This window comes from Buteo buteo, chromosome 13 (assembly GCF_964188355.1).
Source record: "Buteo buteo chromosome 13, bButBut1.hap1.1, whole genome shotgun sequence".
Lineage (NCBI taxonomy): Eukaryota > Metazoa > Chordata > Aves > Accipitriformes > Accipitridae > Buteo > Buteo buteo.
In genome coordinates this window covers 26,439,190-26,452,359 of record NC_134183.1, presented here as the reverse complement: position 1 = coordinate 26,452,359, position 13,170 = coordinate 26,439,190, and the positions used below count along the sequence as shown (strand labels likewise).

At 39.9% G+C, this 13,170-nt stretch overlaps 1 protein-coding gene across 4 annotated transcripts in view; it reads left to right on the top strand.

Moving 5' to 3' along the window:
* The window catches only part of PDE8A (phosphodiesterase 8A), a 129,821-nt gene that overhangs the window by 18,449 nt on the left and 98,202 nt on the right, over positions 1-13,170 (top strand). The window contains exon 1 of one of the 4 annotated variants that reach the window (XM_075045172.1): positions 9,728-9,791. The exons of the other annotated variants lie outside the window; for them this stretch is intronic. The gene's annotated coding sequence lies outside the window, so the exon portion shown is untranslated. Of the gene's footprint in view, positions 1-9,727; positions 9,792-13,170 lie in introns of those variants that run through there. 4 annotated transcript variants of the gene reach the window in all.

Sequence of the window (13,170 nt, the reverse complement as noted above, 5' to 3'; positions counted from 1 at the left end):
CAAAGTCTGTAAAGTTAGGCTTAGCACAAAAATATGCTACTGTGTATGGGTACAGTATCTTTATCTAGGCTGGAGATAGATTTGCATGTTGTGGGGAAGCTGTTTATTGAATCTCAGCTCTTTATTGAATCTTAGCAGCCATTTCTTTTACACTTTCTGATCTTCCAGTTCAGTCCATGGAAAATAAACCTAAAATCTAATTATTGTTCATATTTTATTTTTTGTTCTTTAATTTTTCTGTGCCTTTTTTATAGCATCTTTCCAAAATGCCTTGCCCTCTATAAACATTAGGCTATTAAATTTTTGAAGCTCATGACAGTGTTGTTCCATAGATCACGCATTCACTGGCTTTTGCAGGGTAAACACCCTCCAACCAGAAACTAAGCAAGCTCAGTCTTTGTGGTACGCTCAGTCCTCATGTGCCCTGGGATCAGGAGTCCCTAGTCTGTTTTCATGTCACATGATGTTGTTTCACACTTTGGAGTACATCTTTGGGTCAGCACTTCCTTGCTTTTTGAAAATACTTCTCTTTTTAGAGAAGGCAGTTGCTTGATTCTAACTGCTTTTAGTAAAATAGCAGCTTTTTAGGGCTAATAAGTAGGTATTTCTAAACTTTACAACTCCTTTCCGAGTGATGGGAAAGGTCCTCGGTATTTTCAGCAAACATTTTACAACCATCACATTACTTTTTAAAAAATTCTTGAGATTGATCACATTGTGCCTTGGCAAAGACTTTTGGGATCTAGAATGATATTTTACTTAGTGACTTGTGGGTTTCGTCACTCAGGCAGGAAGATAAGATGGTCAAATAGAAAAATGTTAACTTTGATTTATAATGGTCAGTCAAGGCCATTGTGTAGCTTGTCTGCTTTGTGACAGATAAGCAGCCATGGTGCAAGGACTACACGTGGTTGTTAGTTTAAAGATTCTCATTTAGCTTTGTCTAAATTATGGGAGCTTTTTTCCTGTGACTGGAGCTGTGGTTATTTATTTTTCTGTATGTGGTGTTTTTTGGGTTTTTTTCTGGGTACAAATGATACCCAATTCTGCTGAAGTGACGTGTTAATCAAAGGCTTAATCAATGTGATATTTGAAAAAAAAGTGGAAATATATATAAAATACCTGAAAACTTTCTCATTCCGATAGCTTGAGGATTTCAGATGTCATTGCTAATGTTAAGGAATAAGTGGCTGTACTTGTGAGTTCAGTATATTCAGCTCAGTTGGTAGCCTGTGTTCTTGTGAGTGTGTTGCTGGGGAGGGCAGAGGAAAGGGTCATGCTGCATTGAGGAAAACAGATTTAGGAGAAAAACAAGTAATGATACTGCCTAAATGCCATCTTATTTGTGTTAGCAGGCAGTAGCACGCTTAGTTTGTACAGGTCTTTGTAACTGTTTTTGATAATCAGTCTGGAAAAGTGGAAAAAAATTAGTGCTAACAAGAGATCCCATCTTAGAATGTAAACTCACTGGGACAGGGATCATGTTTTCTTGTATGTTTATAGGGCTGTTATACACTTCAGTGCTTACATCATATAAATGTAAAAATAAAATAAAAACAGTGATCATGTTAGGAAGTGAACGCTGTTAATTCACTGTCTCTAATGACATACACTTTTAAAAAAGATGTAAACTCATTCTTATTTATGCATAAGGAGAGTGCAAGAGTTGCATGTGCAATTAGAAGTAATTTAGCTCAGTAATAGATGACTTGTTCATCTGCTAACATAATTAATGATAGCACTGGTATCCAGTGTCCCAGTTATTTACAGTAAAAAAAGAAAATTAACACTGAAGCTATCAAGTGGAGGGAAAAAAAAATCAGTCATCTTGTATCAAAATAATAAATTGTGCATTTCCATATATTTGCATGGCTATGCTTCTATAATTAAATGTATTTGGAATGAATTTTAATCCCTGATGTCTTAAAGTAAAAGGAGAGATGAAAGCGTGTCCATGGCAAAGCATCAAGACAAACGCAGCTTGCTATGTCGAGTTGTATTCTGCGCCTGATTTTGCAACTGCAGCCTTTGGTAGACGGCGTTGTTCTGCCTGTGGTTGCCCTGGCTGATGTCAGTCAGCGGTGCTGTTGCAGGTGGGGAGGACAGAGGTGGAGCCCTTGCCTGGAAGGACACGAGGTTCTATGCATAGCTGAAAGCTACCCAGGCAGATTAATTTATCTCTTCAGAGAAAGTGATTTTCTTAAACTGTTGCATTAAGCCTGAGGGAATTGAACAGGTCTATCAGAATAAAATGTGTCCTGACATTTTAAACCAGACATTTTTTTGGTGATTGCTGAACTGGGTGTCTCTTGGGAATATACTAAGCCAGAACTAGATAAAAAAACACTGGCTAATGCTCCTTCAGAAACAAAACCAGGGGACCAGTTCACCACAGCATTCCCAGTGCTCCTGTCTGATGGTGGCTGGAGCAATCCGATGTGCTTCCTTCCTCCCTGCCTCTGCCCTTCTCCTTGGGGCTCTGCTGGCTAGTGTATGTGGGACAGGAGCCCTGTACCAGCTGCTTCCCAGGGCAGCCTCAGTACTTGAGATGGTAGGTCTAGTAGTTAGAAAATAAACAATAGTTAGAAAATAATTAACATACTTGGGGTTTCTTTGATAAGGTCTTGGACCTTAAGTGAGGTGCTAGATCGCCTGAAACAGGTCTTGATAGTAAGATATCCAAAAGTATGGTCTCAAGCAATATGGTCTAAGTTGGGACTTCAGCTTCTCATCACAATTTTTTCTTTCCTGCCTGAATGGGCAATGTCAACATATGTTCTGAGAAAGCAGTCCCCAAAGGATGGGTATGGTGACTGGCAGGTCCTTCTGGAATGGAGTGCTGACCTTAGAATGGCCTAATGCCCTGGGAAAAAATGTTATTTATTTAGGTTTTAAATTACTAAATTGGCATTAAGTTGGCTATGTAGAAGACTGTCATGTAATTCATGTCCTTGACTCAATCTGATGATGCACAGAGATTAAATAGTTGTTTCCTGGGATGTAGAAAGAAGCCTTAATATGGGCCAAGTGGCAGTATTCTTTTGTTTGTAGGGAGGGAGGAGAGACTCGTGTCTTGCATCTAGGTGTAAAGGATCTTGTTCATGGGATCTGCTTGTTCCAGTTTGATCCTTCCTCGTCTGAACCGGTAAAGAAATCTCTCAGTGTATCAGAAGGGTAGAGGTAGAGTAATAATATGTAGAGGAACATGAATTAGTTCTGAATGACCAGGCCAGCCCAGGTGGCAGCAGTAGGAGAGCTGTGTAAACGTCAGGGCTGATGTGTGCATAGCACTGTGGTGAAACAGCTATAGTGTCCAGTCCCTGAGCAAACTCAGTCAGAGCTAGCTTTGATACTCGCCACCCTGCATCCTGCTATGGAGATCCCGTCACAAAAAGCTGAGGAGATCAATCAAGCCTTTAACGAGATGGGGGAAGGAGCCCAGAGTTGCCCTTTTGGTTCAGAGCAGCCTGGCCAAGGACTCTGTGGCCGTGGCAGAGCATGGGATTCTGGACAAAGCGGGACAGCAGGTCCCTGGCAGTGCAATAGGGTCCGCCTGTACAGTTCCTGCTGGGAGCAGGCTAAATCCCATGGGTTGTGCAGGAATCCTATGGGGAGGTCAGCAAGTCAATAAGGGGTTTTTCTATGCTTGCACTTTTTTGGTCTTGTGAAGATGGGAAAAACTGTCTCACAGCAGGGCAGTGGCAGAGCCCTCAATGTAGCAGGGCAGTGGCAGAGCCCTCAATGTAGCAGGGCAGTGGCAGAGCCCTCAATGTAGCAGGGCAGAGCTTCAGCCATCCGGGAAGCTGCATACCTTTTCTTCCATATCTCTCACCTCTTTGATCATTCCCATATGATTTTGACATACCTCAGTGATACTTGGAGCTTTGCAGCACTCTTTAGCTTGTTCCTCCAGTTGCACGTGCGAGTGGCGTACTCAGGCTGGCAGAAAGGCAAGAGGGCAGAGGGTTGTTATCCTACAGCAGAATTATTTCCAGAAGTGACTCTGTAACAACGACAGCAGGAGGTTCTGCACTTGTTCTCTCTCAATCACTTGCAGATAAAACTTTGCTTGGTTTACAAGTCAAAAGGTGATTTTTCTAACAGCCAATATTTCAAACTCTCACATTTGGGTTTGACAATCAAGCTGTTTTCTGTCTGAATCTTACTTCATTGCCAGTAATAAAAATTCCAGCTCGCTCAGCCATGGTTATATTGGTTTTGCAGAGCTAACAGTAGTGAAAGCTTGTTTTTGTCCACAAAATTAGCAGATTAGGTCTCAAAGAAATGTCACCTAGACAACAGATGTATAGGAAAGTGCTCTTTTTTTTTAATTGGTGACTTAGCTTGGACCAAACACTACTGAAACAACTAAGTGCTTGTTCTACCATCATCAGCCTTTATGCATGCCCTTGCCTAGGTAAAGGAGAAGAGATCTTAACTTTGGAAGTATTGACGAGGCTTATGCAACTTGCTATGTATTACTAACTATTCCAACAAAAATATTCCATGTAATAGGACATACTTTCTCTCCTTTCTTGGTTTTAGTACCAATATTTGAATCTCTGAAGTTAAACCATTTATTATCAACCAGAACTTTTTTCTCATAGAATTTTTAAAGGTCTATTTAAATGCTGATGGGCTTCATTCCTCTTGTATGCCCTCTTTTTACTATTCTTTCCTTACTTCACTTCAGTGACGTCATACAATTTCTGTTATGATGAATCCTTCATAGAGGTGACAACTTCATTTTGAAAAAGAAAATTGGTTTAAGAAAAATGCAAAATGTATCTGCTTAATTTTTTATTTGTTTACTTTGCAGTCTGTCACCAGAATTACCTGTCTGCCTAGCCTCCGCTGCTTGTCGTTTTCTTGCTGTTACAGAGATTGTTATCAACATACAAATGCCCCTTTGAAGTAGGAATGTAATTCCAAAATCTTGAGTGCATCAGTGCTATTAACAAGAGTCTGTTCTCTTCTTTCCTTTCACTCTTAACTTTTAGATATGAACAAGGTAAGCATTTTATATTAAAATAACGTTTATTGTTTGAGATAGTGTCTTTTGAAGGTATGGAAGAAACTTACCAATTGTGGAAAAGGCTGTTGCTGCAATAAAGTGATGTGGTCCCTCTGATAATTACCTTCATCTTTTATTTGAGAGCTGTGTGTGGTAGGTTTTTCCAGCTACTGACAGAGATGTCTCCTGGCTGTTTAACCAAGGCGCTTGATCCTGGTGATGCTGAACACATGGGAATTGATCATGCCAACCGATGCAAGAGCAGCACCTGTGCAAGCTATCCTACATTGCCACTACTGTTGAAAATAAATCACTGTTAGCATTGAGAACAAACTTTAATGGAAAAAGAACAAATAGGAAAGATTACAACTTTACAAATCAGCACCTCTGAATCCTGAATGTACAACTTGGAACTGGAGGAGGAGTATTACTTTCAGAAGCTCTGTATACAGACTCAGGCTAGTGCTGGGCCTTGACCTGGAGCAAGGCTGCAGCATCATGTGTCCATCACAGGGCATGCTGCCTTTCATCTGGTTTCATGGATCTCAGACACCTGCAGGCAGCAAAGCATGGAATAGTTAAATTGTTTTGGTATTTTTTTACTCTTTTCTGAAGGTGCTAAAGTCCACTTGTTATTCCATGTCAGGAAGTATCCCCGTTCACATGCAAAAATGGGACATTAATCTGTTAAATGATGGTCATACCTTGGTGCATTGGTAGATGCTGGCACTTCTTACACTACAGCTGGAAATGCACATATCACATGATTGAAAACATTATTTGATGCTAGTGTTTTGTTCAGTGATGAATGAATTTCTGTGTGTATGACAGGAGAAGAAATACAGCCTTCCAGGGGCTCCATAAAGGCAATGTGGTCCATACCAGTAGAAAGATTTCTTAGTCTGGTTTCTCTGTAGGCTGAAACATAGAGGGGGTGCCCTGGGTATGAGGGGCTCTTTTTTTAAAGAATAACCAACACCTGTATCCTGCAAATTATGCTGACAGCATTGAAATCTGCGGTGGCCTTGTTTGGAAAGGAAAGAACTTCCAAAACATAGTGCATCTTTTGGTGAACATGCTGCCTGGTCACGGATGTGGGGTAGTCCCATGAGTATCTTAGGGAAAATCAGCAAGCAGTATCTTTTGGTTTGTCTTTCTTAACCGATTTGTTTTCCCTTTAACCAAATGCAAAGGGGATTTTCTAACAGCTGGATGTGCTATGCCTTCTGTATTGTAATTCATGGAGAGCAGTTAAGAGGTTGAGATGTGTGGGGGAAGAAAAGAGATGTTGGTTTGTGGTGAGAGCAGGACTGTCTTACTATGCAGATGTTGTGCACTTTGTAGTCTCCCGAGAAGCTTGTGAAGGCTTCTCCAGTGGGGCATGTTTTGGCAACTGTCGAGTATTTATCATGTGGAGTGTCCAAACTATTCGGCCTCTCTCCTCATTAGAGGATAGACACCTATGTCTTGTTTTGGAGTCAGCATATCTGTTAATTAGAGATTCTGGTGTAGTCACTTGAGGGTTAAACTGTTCCCAAAGGATTATTTCCAGCCTTGTTTTTCTTCTGCTCTTTCTCCTCCCCATGACATTTGTTCTACTGAGAACCTGTTTCACTTTGTCAGGGAGTTTATGTCCTACCTCCATGGACACTGCTCGTTCCACTTTATTGCAAATACTACCATGTCCAACAGAAAGCCCAGCTTGCAGCACTGAGATAAATTGAAACAGACACTGCTCTGTGTGAGGAGCCTTGTGCTGAGCAGACTTTGGGGCCACTTCCCAACTGTTGGCCGCTGGATCTGGCTGTCTCTTCTGATTTGGAGCAGGAAGCATCATTCTGAGATTATTTTGCCTCTGCAGTTTGTACTGGGGATGTTGCTGGTCTTTGCTGTTGATTCTAAGCCCTATGCAGATCAATAGGGAATACAGGAACATAAACAAAACCAAATTAGACACTGCCAGTTTGAGGTTTCCCCCTCTGCGGGGCCCTTGTCATTCCTGGGCTCAAGCTGTGAAAGCAGGCGACTGTGCTACCACAGCAATCTCTTACCCCATGGCAAAGGTTGAGTTCTGGAGACTCGGCATGGCCATTGCTGAGGTTCTGGCACAGGAACGGCATTTGCTGTGATCTTTCTAGCATTGCTCGTTTTTCCCGCAAAGTTATCAACTCAGAAGGCCCTGGTTTTCAAGCTCTGGGGGAGGTTTAGGGGTTTTGTTTTTTTCTCTTCCTTGGACCTAATGTGTTCATGTGCCAGGTGTGAAGTTTTTGGATGGCTAGTGTGATAATTTTTTTTTTTTCCTTAAGAAGCCTACACAAAACAGATTTAGCACTGAACAGTCTTCCTTTTATAGCGCCTGTTTGTTACACACAGAGCCCCTTTCAGTTTACATTTGCCCCATTCCTCACAGTGAAGATTATTACTTTCTTCTGCCTTCTTTTCCTAATCTGTTTGTTTATTCCCATATATTTCTGGCATAGTTTAACTAAAGCTGAGAGTTCAGTGAAACTTCCTGGCTCAGACTGCTTCGTGCTTCTGTGCAAACTGTCCCTTCATGACACTCAATTTACTGATACTTTTCCCTTGGAAAACGAACGCTATTTGAAAGATTTTTCAGTAGCTGCAAGGGTGGATACCTCTTACCCACATCCTAAATCATTATAAAATACTTCTGGAGAAGCTCTGCAGGCTCCCACAACTTAACTGTATTGAAAAATAATTTTACTTTTTAATGTGCATGGCGATATGTATCTCTTCTATTCAAGATCACCTAATTTTTTTTCACTTACTATATTAAAACATGAGTACCCAATGCTGATTTAGGAGGCAAAATTTTCTGGATAAAACAGCAGAAAAATGCCACTTTTGATGATCCATATCAGTGTACACATGCTCTGAATGAATACCTTGGTGCTTCCTTTTGATGCAGTACTAACGTTTCAGCTGACACTTTGATGCTTTTACTATTCTTCAAATACAGAGAAGTTAAGGAAATGAACAACAATAAATTTCAAAAATTTTGCTGTACAGCCTTTGGTAACGTTAGGCATGTACACAGTGCTAATGAGATATAATAGACTTTCTGCTTTTCTGTCAGAATTAGAGTAATCTGCAGCAGAGTGGAAGAAGGTAGCTGGTGTCTTAGCTGCCCTGGAGAGCAAACTGTCCTTGATCAAATGGTGGTAGAGTCTAGGTATTAAAAGAAGATGGTTTTGTTAAATGAAAGCTTCCTTGGTGTTTCTAGTCAGGGACATAAACATGGCTCTTGAGCCATTTGGAAAAAAAGAAAGAAGGAATAGTTAGTAGTCCTAAAAATCAACATTCTGGACATGAAAAGCTATTTTCTGGCCCATGCAAACTGGATAAACTTGTGTGGGTTGAGTGCTCTTGTTTGTGTATGTGGCTGATTAGCATGAGCCGTCTACCCAAGATTGTTGGTCTGTGTCAATCACATGTGTATCTAACGAAAAATGGCATTCTGCAGCCAAGTCCAGAGTCTGATGACTCAGTGGGTAGGGTGTACAGCCAAGCTATGTGCCCTTCAGTGACATGAAAACCACAGCCGTTTGTGGAAAATAGGGTTCTTTTCCTTTCCATAAAGCAAGTGGAGCAAAAGAGTTTGCAAATATGGCATATTTTCTAGATAATAAGCTTGCTTCTTAAGAGCATGCCGTGAAAAAATATCACTTTAAAGAAACGTCACTGAGAAAAATAAAGCTATTTGTAAGTGTATCCAGTTTGGTCAAGTTCTTATGTGCACAAAGAAGAGATGCAAAATGTCAGAGTGTGTTGCTTAATAAGAAACCAGTTTAAGAAAAAAGCTAACTCATAGGAAAAAAAGATTATACGAGGCTGTGAAATGTGTCCCTTATCTTAAAGTCATTCAAGCCTTGGTCTTAACATCAACCAAATTTTGTGTTGAAATTATTATACCCAGAAGAAGAAATGGTAAGCTGATACTTTTTCTAACCAAGCAGAGTAGAAATCTATTCTATGCCAGGCCTGAGATTTAAAGCAAAACAATTTTAAAGCAAAATAGTTTTATAAGGATGTAAATCTCTTAGGCTTAAATATAAAATAATTTTTTTTCCACAGTCATTCAGCGTTAGTAAGGTTTAAATGAAACTATTTTTGATGAAATACTGGGTTTATGTCTAAAATAGGAACGATCATCATTTCCTTATATGAGTATACATTTGTTTGCTAATGCATCTTATTGAAAAAGGGATCTTAAATAACAGCATGTCAGTCTTCATGCCTATAAGCTGTGTTGCAGATAATTTGCAGTTTAAAGATACCGATTGTTTTGGAAAAAAGTCTCTAGACTTATGTTCCTTTTGTTCAGATAACCTTCAGAAAACCCGCAGCAGGAGTGGGTCAGGGGAGGGAGGAGGAAGGGAGGAACCGCAGGCTGCGGGGTGAGGGAGGGAGCGCCTGGGGAGGCGGGCTGGGCGTGCTGTGGGCAGCCTCCCCTGCCGCCCCTACGGCTGTTACAGGTACCTCCGGGTTGGAAAGTATGGTGATGGCTTCGTCCGTGTGCTGTGCGGCGCTCGGAGCCTTCCTCCTGGGAGCAAACGCCGCGGATACCTTGGCGTAGGTTTCGGGAGTGAGCCTGTCCGAGAGCACAGGCGAAGCCCGAGGGGGGTTGAACGTGCTCTGGGCCACCAAGGAGGTGGCTAGCGTTGTAACAAAGCTGCTACTTACGTTTTTCAGTAAAAGAGAAGCTACTCCTGAGGAACAGTAGCTGTCTCCGCAGATAAGCGATAGAGGGCTAAAGGTAATTTTAATCTGTGCAGCAACGACTACATTTAAAGATAAAAAGAGACATAAGTCCTTGGGAGAGTACGAATTACTGAACTTTTTGCAATTCAGTGGAACCCTGGGACAACTGAGTTTTTTCATTTCTCTGTGTTTGAGGTATATCCTTAAACCCAGTGTTGTTTTTCCTTTGGAAAAAGGAATGTTTCTTTAAGGAGTATGAAATCAGAAACAGAAGCCAATGCTACCTGGCTGAGAAGACCATTTCTGAATTAATTTTCTGGGTGTTTCTATAATTACCCCCAACCTCTTTGTTGCATGTTGTATAATCATAAATATTTCTACACAAACTCAGGCAGTGTTTTAGCAAAAATTGGACCAGTTGAATGTCTTGTCAGCAACAAAGATTTAAGAACTTTCAGTGGAGGTTTAAATGACTGGCTTTCTATAAACATTGCAGCTATCCAGTTGTGTATGTAATGTAGGATTTGCTGGTGCTTTGTAACAAAATCCCAGACTATTTATTTCCCTCTCTTTAATATTAACAGAACATTTTTGAGAATGGCAATGCAGCATCTTAATATACAAAGCTGTGAGATTTATAGTAGTTTGTGATATTCTTTAAACTACCTTAGAGTCTTGTGTAGACAATGGAACTGTAATTTTTAATAGTAGTGCTACTTATGGCGCCTACTTTTAAATTATTAAAATTTTCCTTCTGATGTTTTTAACCATTCTGTTTATTGTGGAGACTTTAGAGCTATTCAGTAGTACGCCATGAAAATAATAATCTGGATGGCTTGGGTATCTGGATGAGTTTTCCGACTTAGAAAAAATAATCCAGATTTTTAAAATAAGGGATATTACATAATCTTACCCATATGAATATTGTGAAAGTGAAAAATAGTTCTAAAATTTTAATTCTTCAAATGCAGACAATAACAAAGCAGTGAATTTGCAAAACAGTTGAAATGAAATTACTATTCTTGGAACAGTTTGCCATTAAACGAGCTAGTAGTGCCTACATTGCTGTCCAGAACTTTGCTTTCTAAGTCTTAAATAAGACCAGTAATAAAGTAGTTATATAATGCGGTATTAGTAAAAAAGGGAAGAGGGAGATATTCAGAAGACACTGCCTTTAGGAAATGAGTTAATGAGCAAGCTTTATTTCTTAAACTGTAATTTCTGAGATATTTTTGCAGTACCAGAAGCTTCTGCTCTGTTAGAGAACTGTGGTGTGGGCAATGGTTTTTGTCCTTTTGAGCTTTCTACTCCTTTTAGTCTTTTAAAATTGAAACAATGGAAGGGTGACATCCTTGCTTTTCATCATCTAATCTTTCTGTGTAGTACATACTGCGTGATTTAGGGTTTTCTCTGAACTATGAGAATTTTGCTCATGCAGTATGCACGTGGGAAGCACACTGAGACAATGGAAGTGATGGGTTGGCAGCCAGTGTTTCCCCAGTATTGCTCCTGTGCAGTTCATCCAAGTCAACCTAGTTTCCGGCCCCGTGTGAAAGGCTGATAGAGCTTACAAAGCTGAAACCAGTAAGGTTCAACTGAAATTGCATTAAATTAACTGAAGCCAAAGCAGACGTAATTTTGTAGGAATTTATTTTGTGGTGGGGTTTGTACAGTCACTTGCTGTAAATGTTTCCTGACACAGTACACTAGCAAGCTCTGGGTTTTTGTTTTATTGTTATTTCATCAGACTTAAAGCACTGACTTTAATTTGTCACTCAGGGGTCTGCCTCAGGGGTAATGTGTGTTTGTGTTTGGTTGTGTGTGAAATCTTCAGCCAAAATAGTGCCATTGTTTCTAAGTTTGGTACCATTACAAATATGTATTTGGGCCATGCTGAAACCCTGGAAATGTTTCCTCTTAAAATCTGTAATAGCTTGGGACCAGGAACTTGATAATTATCTGGAGTTTGGTGGATCTGTGCTGTCCTTAAGAATCAAATCTGATTTGAGGCTTTGTGGAAGAAAGAAATGCTTTGAGGGGAACAACTTCTTGATGAGTAGCTGTCTTTATTAGTTTTGTTTGTTTGCTTTAATTGTCTGACTGTAAATATTTTTCTATCATAAAAAATGATGTTGAAGTTATATGGGAACAAGCAGCATTTACAATGGGAGGAGAAAATTAAAATCAGATTATTTAATCAAGGCAGAAATTACTGCATATTGTACATTTCAGGAAATAAGAAGCTGTTCATGGAAAAGGGAGAAAATTCAAAAGAGTTGGAAGAAATCACATTTGTGTCAAGTTCCACTAATGCTTGAGAATGACATGCACAGTATAATTATAAACATGTGATGTTAATAGGAAACACATAACTTAATCTTTATTATTTTTTATTACAATTAGTAAACAAGTGACTACTACATGCATAGTGATTCTAAAGCTGCAAGAAGCATATTTTAAAAGTAAGCTGAAATGTTGGTAGACAGTTATTTTTAAACTTAAGTAAGTTCTGTTTTTCCATTGTTTAGAAATACTCACAGGAAATGGCTGTATATAATGGATTAAGAGTTTATACATTTTCCTGTCCACAGCTAAAAAAAAAATAAATTAATAACATATTGGCATGCAGAATCTGAGCACTCAGGGTGAAATTACACATTTCAGAGACTTTCATTTGTAGTGATTGTCACATCTTTTCCAAGTATTTCTAACCTTTCTAACCTGTTTTTCCTTTATGGAATTGTGGATGCTTTTTGCCAAAACGTGTCGCTTACTGGTATAAATGGCGACTGGATTTATTAAGCTGACAATTTATTAAGATAAGTCATTAAAATATTATAGTCCGATGCCAGATGTCAAACTGTTAAAATTGTCTTAATATGTTTGTTGAAGCTGTGGGCTATTCCTCAGCTTGGTAACTGCCATTTTTATACATTCAGTATTTTGAAAACCTCCTGCCTTTCAGCCTTACTTATTTTTATTCCATCCCTTTCCCCCAGCCCAAAGTCTCACCAACCAAAAAAGCCCCCAAAGAAACTCTGCGCTTTGGCTGCATTGTTCTTTGCCAGGAACGCAGGGAATTAGAATACTATTTGTTTTTTTAAACAAATTCAGAAGGTTTCCTAAGATCAAGCTCAGAGAGAGAAGAGCTTTATTAACACTATCAGACTTCATTTGGCTTAAACAATCCGTGCCTGTTCCCATTGACCTCACTAGAAGCAGCCCTGGGCTGTGGGTGTGAAGGCTGATCTCGCCCCTTTTCTAGCCCACACTTTGCTTTTCACTTGGGTGCTGCAGTGCTGCCCGTAGGCACCCGTGTGGGAGCTGGTGCCGAGCTGCAGGGGGAAATCCAAGCTCACCCCGACAGCGTGAGCCTAGGAGCTTGTGGGAATGGATGACACTGTAGGATTGAGGCCACGTTAAATTTATATAAT